The sequence below is a fragment of the Rhea pennata genome, chromosome 3, assembly GCF_028389875.1.
Source record: "Rhea pennata isolate bPtePen1 chromosome 3, bPtePen1.pri, whole genome shotgun sequence".
NCBI lineage: Eukaryota > Metazoa > Chordata > Aves > Rheiformes > Rheidae > Rhea > Rhea pennata.
In genome coordinates, this window is record NC_084665.1 from 60,924,711 (window position 1) to 60,939,115 (window position 14,405).

At 38.8% G+C, this 14,405-nt stretch overlaps 1 protein-coding gene across 1 annotated transcript in view; it reads left to right on the forward strand.

The window, feature by feature from the left end:
* Positions 1-14,405, forward strand: part of ARID1B (AT-rich interaction domain 1B) — a 338,300-nt gene that overhangs the window by 161,790 nt on the left and 162,105 nt on the right.

The following is a 14,405-nucleotide window of genomic DNA, read 5'->3' on the forward strand; positions in this document are numbered from 1 at the left end:
GAGTTAACTTCTTTAGGGGCTGTTGTTAGGTAGGAGATACCAATAACAAGAATTTTTTTTTTAAGGGAGACTTCTCTGAAGTTAGTGGAAAGGGGAATTAAACCTTTCACAAAAACACTCTGAGGACAAGTAGGCTTTTTTCCCTGTGATTTTGGAATGTGGAAGCTGTAAAAGCCAAGGCATAGCAAGGTGTGATTTTACTTCAGTTCCACAGTACAGAATAGATGAAGTGGAAATTTAGAATCGGAGACTTTAGAAGGGGCTCAGACTTGCAAACAATATAAATTGCAGCAACTGGTTCCATAGAAGTCAGTGGTAGCTGCTCCAGGTAGAAGTCAAGGTAAATGCTTGCATGATTTTGCCCTAAAGAATTGATTTTATTACTGTAGAACAAAAAGCATAGAATAAGGGAGGTTTTCAGACATACAGATTTTTTCAGAATATTAAACTATTAGGGAAACATTGTTCTTCAGGGCTTGGGTGGGAAGAGTACTTACCAAAATGATGCTATTTTTATACCATTAATTCCAAAGACAAACACAGCTATCCAATTTTGTACTAAAACTGAGTATTTTCTGGTCTTCTGTTTGTGATTAAGCATTCAACTTTTAATATAGTCCTGTTTGTGGGGACGTATTTTCTACCAAATGCTGTTGAAAAGTGAGTACAGAGGAGTTGTATTCTTCCCTTAACCTTTTTTCTTTGTTTTCCTCCTCTCGTTAATGGACTGTCTTATTAGGTGCTGCATACTGGTCACTTGAGTGCACCAGCTGGGGAATGTGTGTGAAATGAAAATTGAGATGTTGATGACTTGAAGCAAACGTGATCATTAGCAATACCATAGGTTCCTTCTCTCCTCCTTTTAGTCATCTTCTAGATGCTTGTGCGAAAACAGAAGGGGGAAGAATTGATTTTTCTTCAGCTTTTATCCACTGGAACACTGTAACTGGGCAAGTATCGTCCATGAGAGAGAGAGAGAGAGAGAGAAAGTGTGTGTGTGTACATGTATGTGTGTAGAAGAGGACTGGAGAGGAAAGATGGAAAATCTAGTATCGTTGCATCTTGCAAAGCTGTATTCCATTAGTTTAATACATACCAAAGCATAAAAGCAACACAGGTATTAAGGGATTTAACAACATGAATGTATTGCCTCTCACTTTGAAAATGCCAGTTATTTTAAATATAATGCTTAGCTTTCTTGAATATTTGTGAAAATTAGTTTTCCTAGCCTTATTACTGAAAAATGATTGTATTATATGATTTGGGGTCTTTTTGGTTAATTGGGAATATATTTTTCCTGTATTTATGCAAACAAAAATTGTTTTTACACTCACTTACATTAAGAACAAAACAAAAAACCTCCACTGAAAGTGTACAGCTTGCTGAGATCTGCAGCTTATATATATATAGATATATAAATTGGAGCACATATTTTGCTGAGGTAGAGGTGCAATACAGAGCATTGTGTGCTGGGACACGGAGGCTACAGCTCGTTATTAAAGACAATGGTATCTTCATCGTAAAACTCTGTGAATCTCTTTTTGCTCAATTGTGATTTTGAGATTTTTGCTGTTGTGATGTAGAGATCTGGACAGTTATTCAATAAGGTAACTTGGACTTGCACAATTGTTTCTGAGAGCCAGAACAAAAGTTTAAGGTCTGTAAAAGTGAAAGGGTGTGTGTAAGCCACTTTACTAAGAATCTAATATTCTCTACCATCTGTATTCTGACTGAGCTCAGGATTTGCATTGTAACTTGGCTGCAACAAGACTAGGGAACAAAATGGAACTAAGCCAAATAGACCTAATTCTTTTAAGTGACAAATCAGAAAGTCCTGTATCTATGCATTATGTGTCTTTGAGAACAGAGATGGTTTTCCACAGAAAGGTAGTCTGTAAGATCTAAAACCAGATTTAATGTAAATCTCCTTCACCTTTCCTGTCATCCTTCTTCCCTGGCTAAAATACCCTGCAATTCATAGGAAGCTACCTGGACCTAAACTCCATCATTAGTGGAGACTTCTAGAAGAGCGTGATCTTCATCCCTCCTTCTTGGAGCTCTCTTGGAGCTTGTTTTGAGCTATGTTTGTAACAGCAGCATCAGAATGGTGGAAGGCCAGTTTTGGTGTTTGGGATTGTTATTGTAGGCGCAGCTCAGTAACTGAAAGGAATGACAGGTGCAGAAATCAGCAGATCTCCACATCTGGGATGTGAGGAAACTCACTTAACATCTTCATGGAAACAGGTCCTGCTCATAAAAAGATATATTTGGGTGACTGGATATAAAGGACATTTCTGCAGGAAGATTATTGAGTACTTTAGAATTCACTGTTGTGTTCTTGGATTCTGGGATTAAATATGCCTGTGCAGTAGTCCCATTTTAGACTGACATTTCAGAAATACCTGTAAATTCCAGATACTTCTGTCTTTTCTAAAGCAAGAGAGCAAACTGAAACTAAACAGAAAAGGATACTTCAACATAATACCAAGTTAACATATAAATATCTTTGCCGCTGGATGTCGCAGATGCCAAAAAAGTGTGTGGGTTCAAAAGAAAATGTAGAAATAAGTGGAAGAGGTTCCATCAAATGTTACTTAGTACAAAGACATGACCTTTGGTACATAAGGTCTTGAATTACAAATCACTGAATGTTGTGAATATAAATGGATGTATATGACCAAATTGTATTTTTCAGCTTGGTGGGTGGCTAAAATTGTGAGTAAACCCATATGCAAGCACAGAAAGCCAGAGAATTTTATTTCCTCAGCAGTATCTTCAGAGGAACAAAACAAACATGACCCTTGTTTTAGGCCGTTCTACCCAGTATTATGGATTGCTTGCTGCAGCTGAAGAGAAGTGGGCCTCTGTTAAGTTCAGTCAGATTGCGCTCACCTCCTTGCCTGGAACTCACAAGTAGAGATTTTTGTCAGTGCTAATTCACCCCACCCCTTCTGGGATCTCTGAGGGATCTTAATACTATTTTCTCTGGCTCAGGAGTAGGTCCTTTAGTGAAATTTCAGCATCATCCTTATGTTTTGGATGATTCATCTGTTACAGCCAGTGTCTGTCTACACTCTCCATTACCTTGAGGCTGATGGTATTCATTTTGGTCAAAAGGAAAAGAGATTCAGGGCATTCTGGTGTCCCATGGACTCTGGAATTCCTAACTAAATAGTATTTTGTGGGAAGTACAACTTGAAGTTTCCATGGAGAGGCATTTAAAAGAGAAGGAAAGGTTATTCAGTTGTATCCATTCTGCTTGTAAGGTGTGTTATTCTTGCATATTTTCACAACTCATCCTATTATCCTTTGCCCTGGAGACCCTTAGAAAAAAAAAATCCCAGGTTAAGAACTGAAAGGAAGGAGCACATCTCAATGATCTCTTAGCAATATGCAGGGCACGTGGCAGAGGTCATGTTTGTCTTATTCCTCCGCAGATATTGCTGAGATAATAAAATTCTTAGGCTTTCCATGCTTGCTGGTTTCACTCACAGTGAGAATGTACACAGAGACAATATTTATCCAAGAAGTTACCTGTAACTGTTAAATACACAGTTAAAAACAATTATTGAAGAATTTATGCTTGAACATTTTCAGATACAAGCCATGTTTATGAAAGGCTGCAGGGAACTTAATGAAGAATATTTCATTCTGATGGAATAAATTAGCTTTGTTACAGGTTTCTTGTTTAAGAAATTGGTCCCATTGTGCTGTGGAGCATGTAGAGCCCTGTTTGTAAATCTGTTGATGCATGGTAGAAGATGAGAAGTTCAGGTGGTTGTTGAGTCACTAAGGCACAGCTTCTTTGGCTTTACTTATATCCAATTGGGTGCCTGGCTTTTGTACACTATTAAAGCAATCCCAGTTTTCCGGTCTTAGAAGCAGACTCAAATTCCTCCAGTGATGATGAAATCTCACTTTTGTCCAGATCTACTGCCATAGATTTCAGGGAGACTTTGTTAGGGAGCCTGTGCAGTCCATATGAGGATTCTTCTTGCATACTGGAAGCATGCAAGATTCTTCTAGCAGACTAGTTTTGTTGTGATGAGCAAGTAAATGGTTTGTTTGCTTTTTGTGGGCCTTCGCCACCCCATTGCCAACACTAGTGGAGAGGCTAGTTCAAACTGAAAAAGGAGAAAAACAGAATAGTGTCAATCCATCTCAGTGTTAATCTCTTAAGTGCCCAATGTTGTATTTGCTTGCCCTATTTACTGCTTTTCTACTGATCAGTTATTACTGATGCGTTCTGAGATACTTTACAGTGAAATACAAATAACCTGTTTCTGTGTTATTCTTGTGCTGCTTCTCTACCCATACCTTCACTGTGTGTAGGTTTTTAACATTCGGTATCATGAAGCAAAGATCTTACTACTTTTCTTGAAGAGTTGTCCAGTCTGTTAGTAATTAATTTCTCCACTAGAAGAACCACCAAGCCTTGCAAACAATTTTCTTCTGATATGGGTTCCATTTGGAAGACTGCATTAACCAGCTTTGTCTCCTGTTCCAGCCCTGCTTTAAGTTGATGATATTGGGACTGACACTCTGCTAATGACAATTTCATTTAGTGGTAAAAGGAAGGGGATAGAATACAGCACTCATCTAATCATGGAAGCATTTGTCTGGGTTGGCTCCTTTCATATGTTCTGTATTTTCAAAAGCTTTAAGGCTAGTGGACCAGTATGTCAGATATGTATCACTTATTTCCCATTTCAAGTGTTAGTTCCACAGGATGGAAAGAAACGTGAGTAACTCCTATGTAGCAGTACTTTTTTTCAGAGTTTTGTGATTGTGTGTGTTAAATGTTGCTATTGGATTTTGGAAGATTTGGAAACAAGAGATCCAGTTACCAGCAAGGGAATTTTCCTGCTTTTCTAGAGTTTTGGAAACTCTATTTTCAAGAAATGGGGTCACTTTCTGTTTAATAGACACTGAAAGGGATAGCATTCATATTTTATGCTTTGTATCTCGTAACGGTCTTGGCAGTTTTAGAAAATTATACAAAGAATTAGTGTTTTAATTTGAAAAGGTGATCAGTCAGTATAGTCTGCCTATTAGGCATCTGTTTTTCAAGTAGTATAAAAAGTCTATTTGCTTTCCATATGTGAGTTATAGTTGCCTGATTTTCCAATTGCTCATGTAATACAGCACTGAGAAAAAGTATCTCCTATCTTATTTAAAGCCATGTCTGCCACTCACAGGTCATTATATCTGAATTTATACTTGTCCGTATTAAAATCATATTCATACTGATAAAGTGCAGGTTATCTTTTCCAAAAGTTAGTGGCCATTCATTCATTTTTGTCCCTACATCACAGAACATTACAGATTTTTTTTTTTCTCCATCTTTTTACAGTTACTGAATGTGAGGTTTTGGCTTTTTTTTTTTTTTTTTTTCTTTCCTAGCTCTTAACATCAACCATTAGTTGAGATAGTTTTAGAGAGCCTGCAGAGGCATATAAAGTGACAGATCATCATTTCAGCAGGGCCTCCCCAAGCTATTACAGTGAAAGCAAGTACAGTGGGTGAGACTCTATACTGTGCCTTTAAGGGCTTGTCATCAAAGAGCAGCATTCTTAGCAAGCTAACTACCATGAGGTAATATGATGAGGATGAAATAATTTGTTTTTGTCAAACAATTTAGCAGGTCAAGGTAACCCTTAGGTTCCTCTAAGGATTTCAACTTTAAATCATTTGAAAACTACAGTCTGCATTATTATGGCCAGGAGTTTCACCTTCCATTTCCATCCTGAATTAAACACACAGCTCCCACTGTTAGCTTTGTTCCGCAACTGCATGAGTGCCTGAGAAGGATTCTTTGAAGAAACCCGTAAAACTGTCTTCTGCAATCTATATGCCAGGAAGGGCTACTAATAACAAGGACTTTGAGTAGTTTTTAAGCCACTGCGGAATCTTTTTCCAGCATAAAGGACCTAGATCAGGCTAAAGATATTACCCAACGATTACAGCAGGTCACTCTGTTCACCTTTTCTTAGCAAATGGCAGAAGGCGTGATTGTTTCTACTGTCCAGTACGAGGTCAAGGCTTAGGCATAAGCCTATCTCCAGTGGGAAATCACTGCTGCCTACTTTCAGCATGTTTTGCCCTGGGAATTTGTTGAAGGGGTTTCATTTGAGGAAGAGGAGAAAAGGAGATGAGGCTGGAATAGGGACTTTTTTTTTTTTTTTTAAGTATAATAATTAAAAAAAATCACCATCCAGCCTCTACATTCCAGTGCTTGTAGGGGGGCATTTTTTAGTTCCTGTAAAATTGAGGGGGAGGGATATGAAAACAATGATCTAAGTACCTATTACAGGTTCACAAACTAGAGGAATTATAAAAAGAATCCCAAGTTGTTTTGTAAAAGCTGCATGTTTTGTAAGGTGTTCTCTTGTTCCGAGGCCTAACTCGTAATTTTTGAATGTTTCTACTAGGTAAAATTGACATCAGTTCCCGCAGAAAGCAAGAAACATGGCTATTTTTGGCTTTTCTCAATCTTTTTTTCTCTAATTCTAATATCACTCTTTACAGCCACCCTGTGCCTTGCCCAAACTCTCAGAAAAGTTAATAATTTCAAACTTCCAGGAAAAAAAACGCCCATGCAAAATTAGAAATAAAAGTTACATTAGAGAGATTCAGTGAGACACATGTAATCCTTACCCAATTTGCCTTTTCTCTTCTTTAAAGCAGAGGGGTTTTTTTTTTCTTTTTTCTTTTGGTTTGTTTGTTTTTTCCCCTGTAATCCTTTTGGTGGAAAAATAGGCAGTGTTACTAATATGGCTAAATGTTTTGGGTCAGTCCTGACAATTTGTAAATGAGGGATTTGTTTTTAACTGGTTTGGAAGTTGTAAGTTTTCCTGGAGCAGTAACTGGAACCAACCTGTATAAGATTCAAATGTAAAGCTTTGAGTATTTCTTATGTAATTGTCATACAGCTTACGTGGCATTAGATATCTTCACCCAGTAATATATGATTTCCCTTTCTATTCTCTCTGTATTTAGTAAGTAATTTTGCCACTATTTAGATGTAATCATTTTTGAGACCTTTTTTGTTTCAGAGATATTAGCCATGATTTTCAAACCTAGCTGCTCGAATTTAGATATGTAATAAATGGCCTAATTTTCAGAGATGTGAAATTAATTGAAAATGTGAGTGCTTATCATTTCTGAAAATTAGGCCAATTATTTCAGTGACTAAATATGAACATAGGTACCTAATAGTAGGCAATCAAATTTGAGAATTTGTAACATTAGCTTTTATATCTCAGAATCAATTCCTTGCTTGTCTACTGTGATCTCAAGTAGTAAACATCAGTGAAATTAATTTGTTATGGTGTGTGCGCAGGAAACTGTTTAGAGGTTTTAAAAATTAGCAGTTACAAGAGATTAAAGTTTTATCTGACACTTTTAATATCAGAACAAAGAGCACAAATATGTTTCTTCTATTTTGCACCTTTGCCTATTACAGTTAATTAATACTTAATGTTTACTGAACTTACTTAGCAAAAGTCTTTCCATGCGTTTTCATCTAGTCCTTTTTTTCTTCTCTTCCCTATCAGAAAAGCACTAATTACACCCTCTATGCTCTCCTTTTCCCCCAAAAAGTCTTTAATTTCTGTTTATTAGGCAGTTTTTATGGGGAGGAGGGGAAGAGGGGAGCTGAAGGGCTGCGTTGTTTTTTAAACTTGGGAGTGTTTTGATCTTGCTGAGATTGTTCTTGCCGGTTCCAGAGCCTCGAAGTGTAATTAATTTTCTTGGCTTTTTCTGATGCAGGTAGCACATGCTTTACACAATTTAACATAAATGAGAACCTGCCTCTCTGAGGCCTCTTCGGGGAGGGGGATAGGACCAAGAGACTGATAAAGGAAACCGGTCTGTTTGTTGTAGGACGCGAGCCTCCCCGAGAGGGCCCCTTTCTCTCTCCCTGTGCATGTGTATCTGTGTATGTCTCTCCTGCTCTCTTGCTTGCGCGCTCTCTCCTCCCCCTTCTCCTCTTTCCATGCTGGCCTGCATGTCAGCTTCAGAGTTAATCATTCATCAGCATGAGAATTTATCTATTTTTATTGGTTGCCAGGGACGGTTTTTGAGAAAGGACTCGGGAAATGTGAGGAAGAGGAAAGGACAACCCCCTACTCAAATGCGCTCATCCCTTTCAAAATGTTATCATGCTGGAAATCTGCCTTGTATTTAAATAATTGGAATGTTTTAAATTAACCATTTACCTTTCAAGTGACTAACCTACTCAGAGAACGATGAAGCAGCATAGGGGGATGTTTACGAAGGGGAAAATGTGAAAATCCACCCCACAGAACCAAAAAGTGTGAGGACTTACTTAAGCTTTTTTTTTTTTTTCCCCCAAGTTGGCAGGCAGAAAAGGGATTTTTGGTAAATGACGTGAGACACCCCTTGGTAGTTTTGAGCCTTAACACAACAGCAGCGCGACTAGAAAGGTTGGATTTAAAAAAAAATAGGGAAAAAAAAAAGAAATTAGAGATTGCAACACAGAAAGATATGTTGAGAAAGCAAGCCCGAGAAAATTCCCAGCAGGCTGCTCTTCGGCTCTTCCCCTCCCCCGGCTGAGCTCTGGAGGTTTTATTGCAGCGCTGCCTCCCTCCCCCCTCCCCCGCACGTAGGCTCTTGGAAAGGGGAAAAAAAATCTTCCAGCCTGACTAGAAAATCAGCCTTGTTTCCTCAGAAACCGCAGCTGCTGCTAGCAGAAAACACGTCAGGCTGACCCTCCAACACGCACAGATGTGCCTTTGTAAATCCATATAAATGCTGAGAAGGATTGCGTGCTGAGGGCAAATATCCTCCCCTCAGAGGATGGGACCAATGCAAATGGCAGACTGTTTCTTCTTTCTTAGCGGCGTCTCCCCACCACCGCAGCTCCCTCCCTCCTCGCCCCCCCCCCCCCTTTTTATGGTTGTTGTTTAGTTTGTTAAGAGTGACTTAGGGACCACCACAACCCGGTGCTGTCCTAAATACGAAAACTCAAACTTAAGGAGAGAAGCCCACTCCTCACATGTCAGCCTCGCGCTTGCCCTAAAAGCTTTGCAGAGTTGGGAGGCCGGGGTCTATTTTGTATTTTAGGCTTTTTTTTTTTTTTTTTTTTTTTTTTTTTTTTTGAGGTCACGTATTAAAGGAATAAGCATCAAAGATACGGATCTTCTCTGAGGGGATTTGGAAATAGTGGAAGAAAGGGGGAGGAAGTTTCTGCTGACCTCGGAGAAAGCTTAAAATAAAATGCTGCACTAAAATTTACTGTAAGGCCAGGAGCGATGTTTACCGGGCCCTGGCTAAGCGGTAGCTCCACCCTCAGCTCCTTTTTTTCTCCCCCCTCGTTTCCATCTCCCTCGTTCTCTCGTCCTCTTTTCCCACTCTCTCTTTTTAATATAACTTTCAGGCTGGATGAGTTGCGACTCGTTCTGCGTAATTAAAATGAGTGGATGATGGTTGAAAAGGGATGGAAAATAGGGCCGGGAGGGGAGCGGGGGGGGGGAGGAGGAGGAGGGCTGAGGGAGGAAGCTGCGAGGGCTGGAGCGCTACTGCTGAAGCAGACAAAAACAGGTCTGGTCGCGCCGCGGTGGGGGAGGGGCGCGCGGGCTGCCATTGGCGCGCTGCGGGGCTCGGGCGCAGCTGTGGGAGCGGGGCGCAGGATGGCAGTTACTGCGCCGGCACGCCGCGGCCATTTGTCTCCTCGCCGCGCGCCGGAGCCAAGTGCGGGCTCCTCAGCCCCGGCTGGCGGGAAAACCCACTCGGGGCCTTTGGGTTTTTTTTTTTCTTCTCTTTTTTTTTTTTTTCTTTTTCTTTTCCCTCCCTCCCTCCCTCCCCCCTCGCCGCCTTTTCAGCAGCGCACAAGCGGAGCGCGCAAAGTTTCTTCCCCACCCCCAACCTAGTGTTGTTTACTTCCCTCTCTTAACAATAGCTTTACGGAATTGTTTTACATTATTTTTGTACTTCCTGCAAATCTGCCCGTGATGTCTTACTCAGAAGAAAACGTTGTCCCGTTTCACAAAATACGACATACTCACATAGTACAGAGTTGCATACGGAAAGAGCTAACCTAGTGGAGTGCTTATTTCTCTTTGACAGTTATGACCTGGCCAAACTGACACTCCCCCCCCACACTAGTCCCCTTTTTAAAGTATCGTTCTAGGACTAGACCTACAATCCTTGCTGTAGTTGCATCACATGATAGTGATTTGTAAATTGGATCCTTTTTTTTTCACTTTGTATATAATTCTATTTATACTAATAATGCAGCTAAGTATCTAAGCATATAAATATTACTGGTTTATTCTAAGGAACTGGACAAGTTAGGGACAAGATAAATATGTATACACGTATATATTTGTTTCTTCTTGAGAGGCTGTGAACCAAATTACTAATCTTTTTGTAATTTAACGATTAAAAGAAGTTACACATGTAAAAGTTCAGACGTGTTATGCACTTAATTGCAGTCTTGAAGCTGAGATAGATTTTTTTGGTGCTCTCTATTTTTATCATAAGGGATTTTATCACTTTAACAAAATGATTTAGTATGTATTCAAGCAGTTCCTGCTCTTAGGAAGCCGTTGCTTACTAGTATAGAAACTAGTAAGTTTTTAAATTGAGATCTACTTTAAATTTATCTTTTTTTTCTTTCAGAGAAGATGAGTACAAATTAAAATACAAGACTCCTTCCCCCCCACCCCCAGCCATGTAATGAGTAGGAGGGACAAAAGTTGTGACAGGGCAGGTACTGATTAGTTGCTGTCAGTCTGCACAGATTAACACCTATTTTTAGGTATTTGAACCTCTTGAGTAATACTGGTTAAATTGGCACAGGTTAATAAGTTGAGGTCCACAGAGCCACTTAACTGTTCACTGTCAAATTTGAGTTAAAGAGACAGTCTCACTTTGTCAACGTGATGAGAAAGGTTTATATGCCTAACATTTACTGCATATCTGTATTGCTGTGGGTGTGCGTGTATGCACAGAACATACATAGGCCTGGAAAATGAAAGTTACTTACTTCGAGCGTATTAGTACAAATACATATAAAGTTAGAGGATGCTTTGTCTTTGCAGAATATATCAGCAGGGAAATAGAATTTATCTAAAAGGAAACATTTTTTTCTCTTCATATATAGATGTGGCTTTTAAAAATAAAACTTTTTATCTTTTTTTCATGCACTCTCTCCTTGTCCTCCCCCCATTATATCATTATACTGTTACACTGACACCCACTGGTAAAAGTTGATCTGAGATCATGGTTGTACACTGAGCCTCTGGATGAAGCAACAGCTATAACTGAGGAAGAAAAAATAAAGTAAGGACAAAATAATAGTTTCTTCCCCTTCCTCCCCCCACAAAAACCTTGAGATGCTCTTCATTTTTATTTTTCGTGAAAAGTAAATGTATAGATGCCTCAGACATAAGAGGGGAGGCCTCAGTGTTTTTCTCTTAAAATATAACAACATAGAAGTAATTGCATTAGAAGCTGTTTTTCTAGACATATGTATGTTTTGGGACAGAGAAGAGGTAGGCATGGAGGTGAACAGGAAAGGATAATATGTGTTAATAACTTCTGCATTTAACACTGTTCCCCAGGTAAAACAATTTGAAGGAAAACAGAAATAATGGTCGTGCTAGAAATGTGTTTTTGCGGGCACTGACCTGATTGTATCAAAGCAGAGATGAATGCCAGTGCTGTGTAAGTCATTTTAGTCTGTTTACCATTTAATTCGAAGTTGTCAGTGGTCTTGAAAGCCACTTGTGTTGGAGAAACAAGGCTCATTTTATTGAAATCTACCACTGCACCAAAATCTGGTTTGTGAGAGTGTCGTTCCATAGCCCTGCCTAGCACAAGAACAATACCATGCAATTACGCTGTTTCAGGCTCTGAAATAGGCTTTCTTCCAAAACACCCTCCCCTTATATTATTAGATGTGTTCCTATTAATGAAATGATTGATTGAAAATCTTCCTGTGTTTATGTTGTTTGGGCAGCAGTAGTTTGGATTTCCCCTGTCTAGACTAAAATTGTAACCAGTGGAGCTGCATGGGACAGCTGTTTGTAAACTCTTAGTGAGACATAACAAATGAACTACAGCAAAAAACTGTCAATGACTGGCTTTCTTGTAAATACAGCAATACGTTCTTTGTTTGAAGGGGGATGGAGAACCTCAGTAGAAATGTATACAGAAACAAAATGGACTCCACAAAACATAAAAGTGTTGAAAAGACCTGCCAGGGCTGTGTAGTTAAGAAACTAAAACTGTAGCCTTTCACCTTTGAGATTGCAGTTCACATCTTTCTATACATTCTGTGTAAAATGAGCTTCAGAGTATAAAATCAGTCTCCAGGGTTCCCAACTTAATACTTATAACTGGAAAACAGGGCAAGTTCTGGGGTTTAGTTCTTCAGGAAAAGTTACAGGAAGAATCTTGACTTCCTGTATGTCCTCTCTACTAACTTGTACAATATATGTGTGTTTTCATAGGTATGGCATGTATATACATGTGTGTGTGTGTATATATATATATATATATATATATATATATATATATGTAAAAATTATAGAGAAATCTTGATGGTCATTGGGGTTTAAGGTTTATGTAAGGTTCTGATGCTTAAATATGTACTATTGCACTGAATATTACCTTATGTGCACACCATCATAGAGAAGTACTAAGTTTAGAAAACTACAGAAGGCTGTTTGCAATTGATTTATTTTGTTGCTTTACCTTGAACAATAACAAGCATGAACAGAGGGCTTAATTTGAAATTGAGACAAGCTGGAAAGAAACACTAGCATGTATCCTGTAATTATCCAGAAGCACCCTTGTAGACCCAGAATAAAACTCTCACCACAGTCGGTTGTTAAAGCACAATGAAGAATCAGAGTTTGTGAGGAGGGGGATGTCGATTCCTGCCACAGGCTTTCTCTTCTCCTGCTTTCCTTGGTGGTGGTTCTATTTTGGCTTGAAGAAACTGCAGCAAATAGGAAGAAAAAGGGAGGGGGGACATGGGAAAAAAAACATTTAAAACATTTATATTTCATATTGTAGTATTCAAATAAAATATTTAAAAAGCTATAAACAGTTTTATAGTCATTATTTATAGACTCTAGAATTTTTAATATTCAACATGTAATTGAATTCTGAAGCTAACATTCTGCAGTTAATCCAACTTTTATAAGTGAGCTAGTTGCTCACTTTGAGAAGAATTTGGACTTAAGTTTTGGGGGTATTTTGGATATATGATGAAAGCTAAATGCTAAGCATTCTGCAAAAATCATACATTGTGCATTCGCTTGGGTGAGTAAAAGTCCCAAGTCAAGCAAGCAAGTAGTTCAAGCATTTGGGAAACCTAATTGTTTGATTCATGTATGCAAATTCAGGCTTTGTGTATGTGAGTAGTGGAACGTGTGTTTTTGAAGGACGTTTCTTCTGCACTGTGTGCATTTTGCTCTATTACAACATATAGAGAACTCGAGTAAAATGGAATGAGAACACTATTTATCAGTTTGTTTATCTAGGCTTTTATTATTCTAGGACCTACTTAGAACTGAAATGAATCCTAGTAATGCTTTTATTTGCATGCCCCATTGAAATGTTTAGCATAAAGCCAGACTAGATTTCACTGCCATTTTTTCCCCTCAATTCCAGGGAAGTGTTTTGCTGTTGTGAACTAGAAAAGTGTGGGGGAATTACGGCACTGAGTCGAGTGCTTGTTCTCTCCCAGTAAACTCTTAAAACCTGATACCGGAAGGGTCAGCTGTGACATCGGAATAATTTTTAAGGCTGTTAATCCAGTCAAAGTATTAATCAATCTTTGTACCTTTAGGTTAGGGGGAAATGGTACAGCCAAAAATAATTCAGGAAAAAGCTCAGACCACTGGCAAAAATAATTTAGTTCAACTGAGTCTTGTTCCACAGATTTACCTTTTCAGGTTATGGTATGAAATACAGAACATAACCCAAGGGATTCCTCCTGTGTGACTATTTGGCAGGTGTGTTGATACTTTGTTGTGGAAACCATCTCTTCCAAACCTGTACTCTCAATCTGACAATGCCCAGATGATGCCCAAGTGAATTTTCCAGATGTTGTCAGTATTAGCCACCCTCTATATATGGTATGATATTGATACAGGAGAAATGGATGTCAGAAAGTATTTCCTAACCAGTTAGGAGGTAGTTTGAGGGTCTGTGCTATCTCTCTTGGCAATTGTCTAGGCCTTTCCCCGCTGTAATTTACAGTTAAACAGACCATCTTGGTTCTGTTCTTGATCGCATCACATCCCTATGGCAACTACATTGATTTAGCTGAATATACAATATCAGACACACATTTAGTATGTTTTAAATAACTTAAGAGAAATACTATTCAGCCTTCTTTTGTATGTAGGTGAACGTCTCTGTTGCTT